Source organism: Myxocyprinus asiaticus, chromosome 16 (genome assembly GCF_019703515.2).
Source record: "Myxocyprinus asiaticus isolate MX2 ecotype Aquarium Trade chromosome 16, UBuf_Myxa_2, whole genome shotgun sequence".
Lineage (NCBI taxonomy): Eukaryota > Metazoa > Chordata > Actinopteri > Cypriniformes > Catostomidae > Myxocyprinus > Myxocyprinus asiaticus.
In genome coordinates, this window is record NC_059359.1 from 39,285,252 (window position 1) to 39,302,014 (window position 16,763).

Consider the following 16,763-nt stretch of genomic DNA (forward strand, 5'->3'; position numbering starts at 1 on the left):
GAAAGTATCATTGAAAATATAATACAATACTGAGAGGTAAGCAAAAGCTTCTCATAAAAACTACATATCAAAGAGATATGAATACATCTCATCAAGGTCCAAACCTAGTGAAAAACTAATAATTCAGCATTTGTCCGTTTTCACACAATTCACTGAAACACTAAATGCAACACTGTGATCAATACACAGGGTTAGGGAGTAACGGAATACACGTAACGGGATTACATATTTAAAATACAAAATATAAGTAACTGTATTCCACTACAGTTACAAATTAAATAATTGGTAATTAGAACAGTTACATTCAAAAAGTATTTTGATTACTGAAGAGATTACTTTGCATTTTATTGTCATTTGTTTCATTTAATATTTAGTTCTTTCAAATGGAAAACATTTATACATATAAATGATGCGATCCAAAGTGCATTTGAACAGCGGTGAAACACTTTCTTATGATGTGTTACATTCATACGAGTACACAGAGAAGTAAGTTTGAAGTAAGTTTGGAGCAGAAGAAATAGAAAAATCCTTGTGTAAATTGTCAGCTTTACGCTAAGATAAAATGCTGTTTCTAGCCATTTTACATGCACATGTTACCAGGCACGATCAAATTTTTTTATCAAGAAAATTAATGTTGGATCATAATTTCTTTTTTTCTAGTAAGACCTTTGATATTAGAGCAAAAATCATATTCTTGATAATTTTTGTATTGTATTCCTGTAAAAATATCTACAAATCCTTAAAACAAGATCAATTTGATTTATCTTTTTTTAGAAACAACACTGCATAAGATATTTAGGTTTTTCAGAGAATGTATTTTTAACATGTGTATTTTGTCTTACTGTACTGGCAGAGTTTGTATAGTCAAAACAAGTGAAAAAATCTACCAGTGCTGAAGAAGTAATCCAAAATATTTAGAATACATTACCGACCTTGAGTAATCTAATTGAATACGATACAAATGACATTTTACAGCATGTATTCTGTAATCTGTAGTGGAATACATTTTAAAAGTAACCCTCCCAACCCTGTATATGTGTATGTAATATATATTCTTGTAGTGAGAACTATTATATGCGTAAGATACATTTTTAAAAGTAGAAACTATGAAAGATGATTTGCAAGTCACTTCTGATAAAAGCATCTGCTAAATGAATGAATAAAAATCCCCACATCAACCTCAACCATCCAACCCTAATATTAAAAGTAATTGTAAGAAAACTGATCAAATAAATACTTCTTTAATTTAAGAGTAATATACATTTACGAATAATAATAAGAAAAAGCCTTTATTTTGTCACACATTATACATTTTTAACATATACTAAGCTGGGGTCAGAACGCAGGGTCAGCCATGATACGGCACCCCTGGATTAGATAGGGTCAAGGGCCTTGCTCAAGGGCCCAACAGTGGCATCTTGGCGGTGCTGGGGTTTGAACCCCCCGACCTTCTGGTCAGTAACCCAGAGCCTTAAAAGCTGAGCCACCACTGCCCTGAAATTACAACATTTGGTCCCAAACGAGATAACCCCTTTAGGCTAAATCTGCAACCCTGTTGCTTGCATTTACAGGAATTTCATTATTATGCAGTAATTTGTTTAATTTTTTTGTGATCATTTAATGTTTATTGCAAGAAAATAAATTCACACAAACAGTATTTTAAACTGTATAAAGACTTCTGAAGGAATTCTGGATCATAGGGGGGTAGTATCACAATGGGGTGTCAGTCAAAACACCATGATAAGTGCATCAATTTAAAGTGTTTATTTTATGACCAATGCCAGTACATAAAGAATGAATCAGTGCATTGACTTCATTGGTGCAACACGTTGGCATCATCATTCATGCAGCTATAGCACCAACAATAAAAGTCCCTGGAGATTGAAAGAGGAACAAAGGAGCTTCTGCCATACTCAAGCAAACACACTTTTAAAGGCCACTTATTACTAGCAATGAGTTGAAGCTGTTAATAGTGGGCAGGGCTTCTATGACTTAGACAGATCCCACATTTTGGTAACATGGTTGTGAAAATGACTAGTGTTTGGTTCGAGTCCACCTTAGTCAAGTCCAAGTCAAGTCAGAGTCGAGTCTGATTCCAAAAGGGGCCGAGTAGAATTAAAACAGAGTCCATAATAGGCTCGAGTCGAGTCCGAATGAATCTGAATTCAAATTGTAACTAAACTCAACATCAATATTTTAAGCTTATTTTAACTTTCACAATTAAGAAAACACAACTGTCAATATAAATGTAACAAAAACACATTTTATGATTAGTTTCCTGCTGAAAGTGGTTTCAGAATGAAAAGCATATTCTTTAGGTATATGAAGACAAAACTCCTTCAGCACACTTCCTTATTGCATTCTGTTGACATTTCAATTATTTGTTGCTTTTTCCCCTCCACTCAAACATAGACTAAAGAAAGTGAAATTTGCATTAGTCATTAAAACCAGAGTTATTTATTGTTTCGAATTTGAATTTTTTTTTTTTTATTTCTACTTCATTTTCAATTTGTCCTTTCAATTTAGTTTAGTTTGATCTAAAATGATCCTTATCTAATGAAATAATATATACTGAGATTCCTTTTTTGTCTCTATCTGCCCACTGGTTTGGGAAAATATTGAGTCAGCACAGTAGTAATTAGCACTCGCTGAGTTACACGACTGACAGGATGACAGAGCGCAAGCGCTAAGCGCATGACATCACTGCCATGGTAACCAGACACATTTCAGCTGATTTGCTGAAGACTAGAATTAATGTATCTTCAAATCAACATGCGACACAATTAATTTTCTTCTCTGCAAATGATACAAGAGACAATAGCGAGAAGGACAATGAGGATATTTAATTTAAAAAGAAAAAAAAAATCAGTGACCCTACCAAAAACCGTACTGTCCCGTGTAATAAACCAGGAACTCTGGTCACCCAATCTATAATTAAATTATAAACATTTTGCTGCCCAAAATAACTTCATATTTCATTGTGCATTTTACTGTGGAAAAAACATTTTAAGCAGCTCAGCATTGCATTTAAAATAGACAAACAATAAATAGTTGCCGTTTATCTGTTTTTCAGGAGTTGCACACATTTTTTTCCCGACTATTTAAAAACGTACAGTTAATTCATCAAGGACCAGTTTAAGTTGACAACACTGTGTGGACCACAAGAGACAAAAGATGCCTACATGTGTGGATACATTACACATAAAAAGACTTAATTTGCATTATTTTTATTTGTATATGTTGTTTTTGTAAACTGTGAGAGACATAGTGTGGGTGACTTGACTTAATGAAGTTCTTATCCATGACGAAACCGTGATGCGAGCACCATCTTGGGTGCACAAACGCTGTGTGCGATTTTACCAGTTGTCAAGTCCCGTGCCGTGCGAAACTGCCTTGTAGTTTCTAGTACATTGGCTACATGCCTGTCTTTATGCGTTCATTGTGCCAGCCACCTCGGTAATCGCTGTTATACAGCAGTCTCCGTAGTACCATTCAAATTCTCTTGCAGGTGTGTTTGCTCAGCATGGTGAAACAAACTCTGGCTACGTCTATGACATCAGGGGGCGCTACAACTGTTGCAGACAGAGTGTCCATTTATTTCTGTTTCACTATTTTTATTTATTTTGTTTATTGCATCACAAATCAAATGCCATGGACTTGGAAAAAAATCCAGAGTCCCAAAGGCTCAAGTCCAAGTCCATTAAAATTCTCAAGTCTGGGTACGAACTCGAGTACCCCAACTCTAAAAATTACTGTAGAAACCTCATATAAAATACATATTTTATATCAGTTCTTTTAAATTAAGTTTTAAATGTAAGTTCGTAAGGAGCTTGTTCATCTAGGCCTGCCAATCATATCCCAAGGATATATACGCAGCTGCTTCCCTTGCTCCTGCAAAGGTTCTTCCGGCATTTGTCCCCGCCCACTCACCTACAGCACACCACGCTTCCATGGCTCTCTACACAACGCACAAGCTTTTCCTCAAGTAGCATTGCTGTTGAACAGGAACTACCACAGCAGCTCACTAAGTCTTTCCATTTCAGCTACCGCAGCTTTTTTACATTTCTGTATTTATCCCAGAGCAGCCTATAGCGAGAGGTTGCCTCCGCAGCTCCCCTGCGATTTCTACCTGTGCTAATTACCTTTCTCTTTTCAACCCCTCTTCTCATTACTTTTCCCAGAGCAAACTCAAGCGTAGATGCTACCTCCACAAAAGTATCTGCTCTGGCTAACTCCACGCAAATCTTAACGTAACAAGAATATCAATAATTGTTGGATTCTAATTCATATTTTTAATAATTCAAAAACCTAATGTTCCCAAGTCTGATCCAGTGTTCTGACAATCTGTGCTACCTGCTCAGGATGTACTACAAGCAGTAAAAACAGTGATATGTAAATTTAAAACATGAGTAGCACATCAGGAGGCACGGGAGAACCTGTCGGTATGTACTACAACAGCATGAAATGTGTTAAAAACCTGGGTAGCACATCTTTTCAGGCAGATAATACCTATCAGGATGTGCTACCAGCATAATTATCAGATAGTGTGATATGGTGTGAGGCTGTGCTAAGCCCTAATCCTACCTCAACCCAAAAACCATGTGAATATGGCATTGGTAGCACATCCTGATGGGTAGCATATATTTAGAGGACACCGGTCCTGCTGAAATGCCACTGAGATCTCGCGACGCAGCTCATTCAACCTTACATAGGGCACTCTTCCTACTTAAATTTCCTCTAACGATAAGGATTTACCTCTCCCTTCGCAGCTCTGGACAAACCCTTCAAGCACACATAGGTGAATCCATTTAAATTCTGCTTACAACAATTCTTCCTGTACTTGTACAGCTACACAACACTGGCTTATGGCGTATTGTACAGAGCTGACGCGCTCCCCAGCTAATTTATTATCGGCTGATATTTTGAATTAGTAGAGCAAAAGACGCTTGCTGTTGTAAGTGATATCTAATCAGGTCATAACCATTCTGTAATTACACTCTAAGATCTATCTCCGAGCAGCTCGGCCTCAAGCTCGTGTTTCATTCACAGAAATCAATTCATAAACTCACCATTTTGTTTCCCATTGTTTTTTCGTTTTCCCAGTTCCACAATTGCTGCCATGTTTAATTTCCTTTACAACCCATCGCGGCTTTGCCAGCAGTAGTAGGGGTTTCGGTAACACTTTATTTTAAGGATCAGAAATTAGACAGTAATCAATGACTAATAACTGCATTTGTAAGTGACTAGTTATGGACTTGTATGCCATTACAAGCTATTAATAAGGCCTTTATTGGTTGTTTTCTTATTTTTGTCTTATCGCCCCTTTACACTTGTTTCTGCCCTAACAATGAACTTAATAGCTAAAAATAAAAGATACTACTAGCTTGTATTGTGCAAAATACACACTTTATAGGTTCTCAGTACACTGTGAGAATGTGTAGCTTATAAGTATGAAATAAATATAGAATGGGCATTTCAACACAGACATTTAAATTAGCAGAAAAAGCACTATGATGTTACACAAAAGCACAGTTTTTCTAGTAGTTGTTCTATACTAACAAATTATTCTTAACTGAAACATTCCCTGAATTTATTCATGGGTAACAAGCACATTTCTCACTAATAAATGCATATTAAGGCAATATTACTTCAGAGTATGTTCCCTGTTCCAAGTAAACCTTTGTTGTTTTCCAGTAAGAAAGGAGATATTAAATATTGCAGTGAAGAATTCAGTCTTTATTGTTTTGTGGTTCAACAAAAGAACAAACTGCAGATGAGAGACATCTTGAATAATCACAGTCAACTACCAAAAAACATAATGTCAATTGTTAATTGTAACAATCTTAAACATTATTTTAAAGTTATAGGACTCCTTCAGGTCCTTTTTATTAACACTGCTCAAAAAGTCACTAACCAACAAGCCATTTTAACAAGATATAGAATATAAAAAAAGAAAACAAGAAAAAAAATGAATAAAAGAATTATAAACATTCAGTAATATATTTTCTTTAATATAAAACAATTATCTAAAAAATTAACTTTTACTGAACAGTCTCTATCTTTCTTGAACAAAATCCTGCAGCACCACATAATTACTTCAATACTTGATCAAAATGGGCAATAGATGCCCTCGAGCCTTGAGATCTTCAATGGATCTTTTAATTTTAGGATTAACACTACTGGCACATCTTTTTGCAAAATCTAGCAATGTTTCCATAGCTGGATCAAACACCAGGGTGCTATGGTTCATGGGGTCTGCAACCTGAAGCTCTGCTGTGGGTGCTGTTGCTGCAATGGTGCCTCTGTCAACATTGTGCCAATGGAATGCCTTTGACATGGTGCGAACTTTCCTGAATGTTTTGAGGACTTGTTGGTAGCGACTGATGACCTCCTCTGGACCTTTAACTTTGCATAAATAAGAAAGATGTATTGTCACTACATAATTAAATGAAGTTGTGGCAGCAGGGGGCGTGGTCAAGCATCCGTCCGGAGAGAGAGAAAGCGGTAAGGGCGCTTGCAACCGAGCTAGATTATGTGTAACACCTGTCTCTAATGAGCATGGGGAGAGCGGCATATAAGCAGCCACACCACCAGCAGAGAGGGTGAGAGAGTCTGGCACAAAGAAGGCCACGGTGCTCCTGAAGCTGTTATGTTTAACCTGTTATGTTTATGAAGCTGATGTGTTAAATGCCTACGTGCCTGTGAAGCTGATGAGTTTGTGAAGCTGTAAAGCATTGAAGTTACCTATTAAAAGTCCTACCTGAGCCCGGAAAAACCTGCTTCCCTGTGTTCTCCTTCCCGCCTGTTGTGAAGTTCAAAATAATCTCCCGGGTGGGGATTCCGAAAGAAATCCTCACCGATCAGAGCACAACCTTTATGTCACGAACACTACGTGAGCTTTACGAATTATTGGGCATTAAATCAATCCACAACACAGATGGCCTGGTGGAGCGATTTAATAAAACCCTTAAAAATATGATTCGTAAGTTCGTGCACGAGGATGATAGAAATTGGGACAAATGGCTCGATCCCGTTATTCACAGTACGAGAGGTCCCGCAAGCCTCCACGGGATTATCCCCATTCGAGCTGCTATATGGGCGATGCCCGCGTGGCGTGCTTGATGTTATACACGAAGCTTGGGAGGAGGGACCTTCAAACAGTAAGAATGAAATTCAATACATTCTTGATCTTAGAGCAAAACTCCACACTTTGGGGCAACTAACACAGGAGAATTCGCTCCAAGCTCAAGAACGACAGAGCTGACCATACGACAGGGGAACTCGGCTGCGGGAATTTGCACCGGGAGATAAGGTACTCTTATTACTTCCCACATCGAGCTCCAAATTACTCGCCAAGTGGCAAGGACCCTTTGAGGTCACACGACGAGTGGGGGATCTCGATTATGAGGTAAAATGAACTGATAGCGGGGGCACACGTCAAATATCACCTCAACCTCCTGAAATTGTGGAGGGAGGCGGGCCCTGTGACATTGGCTATGGTAGTCCCGGAGAGGGCGGAGCTCGGGCCAGAGGTGAATACATAACACAATCATTTCACCCCGGTCACTTGCGGAGACCACCACTCACCATATCAACTCGCAGAGGTTGCCATGTTGCAAAAGGAGTTTACAGACGTGTTTCCCCCTCTACCAGGTCGTACGAACCTCATACAGCACCACATCGAGACCGAGCTGGGGGTGGTGGTACGTAGCCGTCCCTACCGATTGCCCGAGCACAAAAAGAAAATTGTCCGGGAAGAATTGGATGCAACACTCGATATGGGGGTAATAGAGGAATCCCACAGCGATTGGTCCAGCCCGGTCTTTCTAGTTTCTAAGAGTGACGGGTCTTTACGGTTCTGTGTGGATTATAGAAAAGTCAACGTGGTGTCTAAATCTGACACATACCCAATCCCTTGCGTTGATGAGTTGCTCGATCGGTTTGGCACTGCTCGATTTTATTCAACATTGCATTTGACAAAGGGTTATTGGCAGATCCCCTGGACACCAATTTCCTGTGAAAAAACAGCCTTCTCCACACCATTTGGATTACACCAATTTGTGACACTTCCATTCGATTGTTTGGAGCCCCGGCTACGTTTCAGCGTCTCATGGACCGAATCCTCAGACCTCATTCGGCTTACGCCACTGCCTACTTAGATGACATCATCATTTACAGCAATGATTGGCAGCGGCACATGCAGCATCTGAGGGCAGTTCTGAGATCACCGAGACAAGCGGGACTCACAGCAAACCCCAAGAAGTGCGCAATTGGGCGGGTGGAGGTACGGTATCTGGGGTTCCACTTGGGCCACAGGCAAGTGCGTCCCCAAATTGACAAGACTGCGGCGATTGCGACCTGCCCGAGGCCCAAGACCAAAAAGGGGGTGAGACAGTTCAAATGTAATCAAATGAAACCTGGAATTTAGGATCTTTATCCCAAACAGCAGCAGCCCAATCGAGAGCTTTGCCGGTAAGCAGTGACATCATAAAAGCACATTTTCTGGCATCTTGATCAAATGATTCAGGTTGATTTGAGAAATATACTTTGCATTGTTGTAAAAAAACCCGGCATTTTTCAGCAGAACCATCAAACTTATCAGGTAGAGCAAAGCTTACCGGTTTAGCATGGGGAGCTGGCAGTGAGTGAATGTATTGTTTCAAACATTCGTTGGCAGCTCGTAGGTTGTTCAGCTGGTCTTGGTAACCCTTTAATACCTCGCACTGGTGCGTGAATGCAGCCTGGAGCTGTGAAACTTCCACTGGATCCATGTTAGGCGAAGTATTCTCTAACAAACTGGCCATGGAGACGGTGTTAGGATCCATGTGCAGGAAGTTTATTAAAGTACACCAGCAAACAATCCAAATCAGCAGGCAAATAGAGGTAGTTGTTAAGCAGGCGGTATAATCCAACAAACCAAAAAGACAGTCCAACAAGGCAAACAAAACAAAGGGGTATCCAAAAGGCTGTAAATCCAGGAAAACAGGCAATGGTCATAACAAGAGAACAATCAGCAATGGCAATGGAAAAATGCTTGGTTAGGCAGGGTAAACTGGCAATACTTCACAATGAACAATGGAACAGCATGGTATTTATATAGTTCAAAACAGGAAGTCACCAAAGAAGAAACGGTACAGAGTTAGTATTCCGGAGAGGGCTCCCTCTGGTGGTTGGTAGGAGGGGTAACAACCTCGGATGTTACAGTAGGAAAGCATTCTGTTCTCTACGTCTTCAGTAGTTTCCATCTCCATATTCTACAAATCCATATTTGGTATCTGAACGGTGTAGGGTAGGTAAGAAATAGACCAAAATATAACCCCCAAGTTACAGCATATCTTACCACTGCAGTCTCCTAGGTGTGATCATTATTTGAAACTCACTTACACTGCCTCATACTTAATCCATACATTGTGCCAAGAACACTGTAGAATTTACAGTGTTTGCAAAAACACTGGAGATGTCAAGAAGGAAAGTGTTTCTCAACCAAATCCATTCACATTTCTTCAGAAGAAATGACTTGAACCACTGACTTGAACCTTTATGCTGCCTTTATGTGCTTTATCCATGTGTGTTTTAAGGATATACATCTCCATCAAAATATCTTTGTTCCACAGAAGTAATAATGTCATACAAGTTTAAGATGGCAAAAGGGTGAGTAAATTATGAGAGGATTGTCATTTGGCTAAACTATTCATTTAACAAAACAAATTAAATATAAATATTTAACATTAAAATGATAAACATATTTCCATAATTAGAGAACATACACACTCACAAATGGTATAAAAAAAAAACAAATGAAGATCAAATTCAGTTAGAGTCATAGCCTTGCTCTAAAATATGGTGTTGTTGCTGACGAGTGACTTGAGTTTAAGTCTTAGATTGTGAGGTGTTTTCCTGATCCCATTCCCACTCTTCTCCCCTGTCATTATCTCTGCTATCAGATAAAGCCAAAAGGCAATAAAATAATGTGAAAAAAAACAAAGAAAGAAAATCAAATTCAGTGAGAAAATACTGCCCCTTTATGGAAAAGGTTTTGACTTTTCAACCTGAAAACTGAAAAAGAAGCCATGAGAAAGGAAAATATGAAAGCAGTGAAATGTATGTCAATCAACCATTTACTGCTAATGATGGTGGGTCATCCATTTAACAGCTCTGGACCAGATCATGACTAAGTTGATTTTTCAATGAACTTAAAACAACATTGTTGAAAGCAAATTCAAGTATTTAGGGAAGCAACAGCAATATACCTTAAATTGATATAATGTAAACATTATAAACAATGTAGAAAAGCCATTTACTTATGTGATGTCGAAGGTAATGGTGTGCCGCCTTCTTCCTTTTCTTCTGTTTGTTGTCTATTAGTTCAGGCTCATCTGATTCACTCAAACTTGGTGATGAGGAGGTGGTGTCATCATTGTGATCATGGTGGTGGACTTCTTGTTTCACGTTCAAAGGTGCTAAAAATAAATAAACAAAAGTGTAGCATAGCATTTTTAAATCATCACATTTTAGGAAGCTGACTTATCAGTTATTGACAGTTAACTGGCAGGTTTACATTTTAAAAACACCTTATTTTCATCCTGCCTTCATATACAGCCTTTGAAGGCAGCATTTTTCTCTATTCAGATGCAGTCTTAGACAATAAATGGCAATTAGTTAGAATCAATAGCTAATCATTGGCTGGATGACACTTTACTAATCAGAAATGTAACAGAACTTTTGAATTTTAGAGATTACACATTTGTATAAATGTGACTCTGTGTACGCTTTTGCAAAACGTGTCAAACATGTATCTAGGTACAATTCACTACAGTTTCCATTTGAAATGATCAACCTAGGCTCATGGTGAAAATGTCACAATGTGGTTGGAAATCTAACCAGTACTGTTCTCTGCATATGGGTCTCTGCAGTACAATAATGGCCATTCCATGATTGGTGGGCGTTTCCATAACATAGGCCATTTTTTCCACCGCTTTACCTGATTTGCACACACCCTGTCACGGGTGGGGTGAGATACGGGGTGTCGTTTTCATTGCTTCATTCTGAGTGTGTCGCTTCTGTGGCTTCAAATCCCTATGCGCTCACTATTATGTAAGCTGATTGAAGCATGTCAACAGCGTACACACCGCTGGCTGAGTGATAGAAGTGACAAAATGTGCCCTCTTCCCAACGATGCGTTACAGTAAAAGAGTTTAGATATCATAAAACAGCAGCATGTTATAGACCTTATTCAGAGCAAAGCCATCTTTAATTTTTAATATGAACGACAGCAAGGCTGTGAGGGATAGACGCAGGTCTCTTCCGTGGGCTGTATTGTTGTTAAAGTGTTTTTTGATGAAACACTGCAAAAATATCTTTCCAAGAGATTTCAGTAGACAAAACAATTTCCAGACAACAAATCTATGGAATATTTTAAGTCATCTAGGAGCTTTACAGCTTTTTACAGCGGATAGCACTGAAAAAATGGTAAGTCTATCCCTCCAGTCTCACTTTTATACCTGTCATGGTGTTGCTCCGAATAAGGTCTATAGAGTGAAAAATAAGTGTTTATAAAGTTGGAATCGGCTATTGTACTCATGATTTGTGTTGAAAGCAAATGAAATGCACAGTTGCGCCTCTAGTGCTCATTTCACTTGGAAACTTCAAATTGTACCTACAGTCAGGTTTGACACATTTTGCAAAAGCATGGGCAGAGTAATGTTGTCACAATGTGCCAGTGTTGAAAAATACCTAAAGCTGTTAACCAAAGCTAATAGCACTCAGCAGCCATACAAGTGAAATCAATGAAAATGCCAGAAGTTTAAAAAGTCTGATGTGTAAATTGCTTGTATGTAATAAATATTGCACACACAGCATGGAACATCATATTATTATACTAACCAACATCTTGTCCTTTGGTTTTCCCAAGAACCTGTTCTCGGAGAAAATCACGTTCATTTTCTAGCTCTCCGATCATTTTTCTTGCCACTTTATTTTCTCTTCCAGAAATTCTATCTTCATTTTCATGGAAAAAATGTCTAGAAACAAAATATCCAAAAGGAATATTAGTAAGCTAACAATTAATACTGGACACAAATACAAGCAGTTAATTGCTATTTGTGACATATACAAAATGACAACATACTAGTATCAGAACCCTGGTTGCTGCAGCTTGGTAAAGAATGTTCATTTTCCTCCAGACCATTAGGTGTTGCATCTTTGGAGATCTCCGGAATGGATTCCTGTGGCTTGTGTTGTTGCTTCAACTTGCGCTTTGGCTGTATAAAAGGTCACAGGAATTTACTTTCTTTTTATTAACCCTATTACCTCATAACCCCAGAAAAGTTGGGATATTTTGTAAAATGCAATAAAAACAAAAATATTTGATTTATTTGGTTTATTTTCTTGGATGTTTAATTTACTGACAAAAGTAAAAAAAAAAAAAGAAAAAAAGAAAATATTCCAATGATTTCACTGTCCAACTTAACTGTATTTGTAAAGTAAATAAAATTGTCTTAATCTCATTTTAATTGCCAGTGGGTTGGCAAGTTACTGTAACACTTATACAACTGTAAAACAGTCCTTTCTGCTAAGTTTAGACAATCAACTTCAGTATAAAATATTTGTAAATCTTACTCTTATACTATGCATTACTCTTGTCATTTTGTCTCATTATTCATGCATCATTTTAAATCAATACAAGTATTTAATAATGTTCAATCAGCTTGATTCTAATCACCCTGCTTATTTTGTGATGACAGGCTGAGTGTATGTTATCAAATACATAACAACTTGGTTATTAAAACGCCAGGACCATTAAATGTTTTATACCTAAATATCTAAAATAAATAAATAAATAAAATATTTTTACTAAACGTGATGCATATTTTTGGCTCTCTTGGTTGCGAAGATTAGATGCTAGCTAGCTATCATTAGTTAAGGATATGCAGACTAGCAATATAATTGAAACACTATATGGACGTAAAATATCTTTAAAACAAACAACAACAAAGCTGAAATTTAACCATGAAAAACATATCATTTCGATCGTTGGTTGTGCGGAGAGTTTCTTTTTCAAGATCTGGAAGCTCTTCTTTGTCAGTTCTTGGTGAAATCCTGCTCAACTGATTGATTGCTGTCTGATTGGACAGGAAGTGCGTGCACTGCGTGGGTCAAGATCACCCACGAAATTTAAATGTACTACCGGTGTTGTGGGACTCAGGGTCAAAGGAGATGGATGACAGGTTAAAACTGCTAACTCTCTGTGGCCAGTTTCATCTCCATAAATGTAAAGTCACTGATTCTAAGCCCAATTTTAGGATTTTCTGTGTCGATCTAAAGTTATTCTATGACTCTTTGTTCATCATATAACAAGAAAGCCGCTAAAACTGCTCTGTTGATTAAAAAAAATATGGTTTCATTATAAGAGTTACCTCCTGATTTCCTGAAGGTGACAATTTATTTATTTTTATTTTTTTTTTCATGTTATTTATTTCTATTTGTTTTTATTCATTATTGTATGTTTAATTTCTATTGCTTTAGATGTTTTGTGAATTAGTTTTTCTTTTTAGTTGATTATCTCTGTTTCATGTATCTTGTTTGAAAATGTACTTTATTGCCTTGCTCTGCCTTGAGTTTCCTGTTTTCTTAAGTGTTTATTTTTTGTTTATTTGTTTGTTTGTTTTTTTTTTTAGATATGTATCCCCTGTAATCTTTGTTCAATAATAATAATAATAATAATAATAATAAATAAATAAAAATAAAAAACTACCGGTGTTGTGTCGAACTCTGTTTCCCCGTTGGGATAGTTGCGCAGTGAAGCATCATGGCTTCAAATTATGATTTTCTGCGGAGAATATTTTTCAGACCATCAGCAAATACGAACAAAAAATTTGTTCATTGGTTGATGCAAGAAGGGTTATTGCGGAAATATATGTATTGGCCATATGCCAAATTCAAGGACTTCTACAACGAAAAAGGAAGCTGCATGGTAAGAAGTTATATTATCCCATGCTCATTATTATTCAGTGGGAGAGCCTCTCTTTCTCTCTGTCTCAATTTACAATGTCAAAGTGCCCTACTTTAGTACCTTATTGGCATGATTGTTTACAATGTAATGTATTGTTAGATCCTGTGCTAACCAGCTGGCCCCCATCTTCATACAGATCTTCAATAGATCACTGGAGCAGTGTGAAGTCCCATGCTGCTTCAAACGTTCCACTCTCATCCCCATCCCAAAGAAACCAAAAATCACAGGACTTAATGACTACAGACCTGTCGCCCTGACTTCTGTGGTCATGAAATAATTTGAGAGACTGGTGTTGGCCCACCTGAAGAACATCACTGGACCCTTTCTAGATCCACTTCAATTTGCTTATCGAGCAAACAGGTCTGTGGATGATGCAGTCAACATGGGATTGCATCATATCCTGCAACATCTGGACAGACCAGGGACATATGCAAGGATCCTTTTTGTGGACTTCAGTTTGGCTTTCAACACCATCATCCCAGCTATTCTCCGAAATAAATTACACCAACTCTCTGTTCCCATGTCTATCTGTCAGTGGATAACCAGCTTTCTGACGGACAGGCAGCAGCTTGTGAGACAGGGGATACTCACTTCCAGCACCTGTACAATCAGCACTGGTGCCCCCCAGGGATGTGTGCTCTCCCCAATACTCTTCTCCCTCTACACCAATGACTGCATCGCCAAGGACCCCTCTGTCAAGCTCCTGAAGTTTGCAGATGACACCACTGTCATTGGCCTCATCCGAGATGACGATGAGTCTGCATACAGAAGGGAGGTTGAACAGCTGGCTGTCTGGTGCAGTCAAAACAACCTTGAGCTGAACACGCTCAAAACGGTGGAGATGATTGTGGACTTTAGGAGAACACCCCAACACTGACCCCCCTCACCATTCTAAACAGCACTGTGGCAGCAGTGGAGTCATTCAGGTTCCTGGGCACTACCATCTCACAGGACCTGAAGTGGGAGACACACATTGACTCCATTGTGAAAAAGGCCCAGCAGAGGTTGTACTTCCTTCGCCAGCTGAGGAAATTCAACCTGCCACAGGCGCTGCTGATACAGTTCTACTCAGCAGTCATTGAGTCTGTCCTCTGCACTTCAATATCTGTCTGGTTTGGTTCAGCTACGAAATCGGATATCAGAAGACTACAAAGAACAGTTCGAACTGCTGAGAGGATTATTGGTTGCTCCCTGCCACCCTTCAAGAACTATACACTTCCAGAGTGAGGAAAAAGGCTGGAAAAATCACTCTGGACCCCACTCACCCTGCCCACTACCTTTCTTAGGTCTGGCCGACGCTTCAGAGCACTGAGCACCAGAACCGTCAGGCACAGGAACAGTTTTTTCCTCAGGCTATCCATCTCATGAACAGTTAAATTGCCCCATTGAGCAATAATTATGTGCAATACACAGTTTAGTCTTCATATATTTGTCCAACACATCCAACCTCTTCTGCCATTTCATTCCTCTGAAAAAAAACCAAAAAAACAAAAACAAAACATTTGCACTGTACATAACAGATTTTTATTTACACTGTACATAACAGATTGTATTAGATTTGCACTACCTATGTGTATGTGTGTATGTATGTATGTATGTGTCTGTACGTATGTGTATAATTATTTATTTATTTTTTATTATTATCTATGTCTTGCTGCTGTTTTTGTATTGTTTTTGTATTGTTGTGTACTTGAAGATCCTGTCACCAAGACAAATTCCTTTTATGTGTAAGCATACATGGCAATAAAGCTCATTCTGATTCTGATTCTGATTCTGATTGTAATGTCATATGAATTGGAGCAATGGCCTATATTATTTATTATTATATATTATTTATTATTATATATTATTTATTATATCATATCATATTTAGTATATTATATTATTATATGTATATAATATATTATATGTAGTGTATTATATTTATTTTTAAATGAAATTTCAGTGTAATATTTTATTTAGTAGGAATTTATTTGTTCAGTTTAATGTTGAGAATGCAACCCTATTTGTTGCATGATTCTTTGAGTTGTTATTCAGATGTTAGAATAATTAAAACTCAAAGATTCAAACATGTTGATTCAGACTTGATTCAGAGTTTGTAATTCTACAGGAAATACTGTTATTAAATATAATTTGCTTTCTAATTCAATGTTCTTAATTCAGTATATCACCTGTCTTTAATCTATGCATTCGCTTTGAAAGTATTACATTTTTAAATAATTTTGGTGTTGTGAAGCTAGTATGCTTATTTTAATTCTGTTATCTTCTGCTAGGGTGTGTTGAGATAAATGCCACAGGAAATCTTATACCAAGAGCATCCGAAGTGGCTCAATATTTTCCAAGTCTCATCTCAGCCTCCAGACATGGATGCATTTAATTTACAGGTAAGAATATATCATCCTGTGTTTGTTACTTAATGAGGGTTGTTTTAATAATGTTATAATAACTATTTGTGATTATGTAATAATTATTGTATTTGTGTTGAGAGGAAACTATTTTGTAGTATATTACCCAAGCAGATAATATCATAACTTCACTGATAGTGAATTGAGTATTGAGAAATGTGTTTTGATCCTGATGTATTATCCTATGTATCCTATGTGTTTGCTTTTAAACTGTAGATTTTCACAAGGGCTCAGTTTGCAGCAAGTGGACATGCTACAGGAAGGCATCACTGGAAGCTCTTCCATACTGACTAAACTTGCTTATCATCTGCGTGGAGTCTGCAAATCTGCAATTAACAGAATGAAGA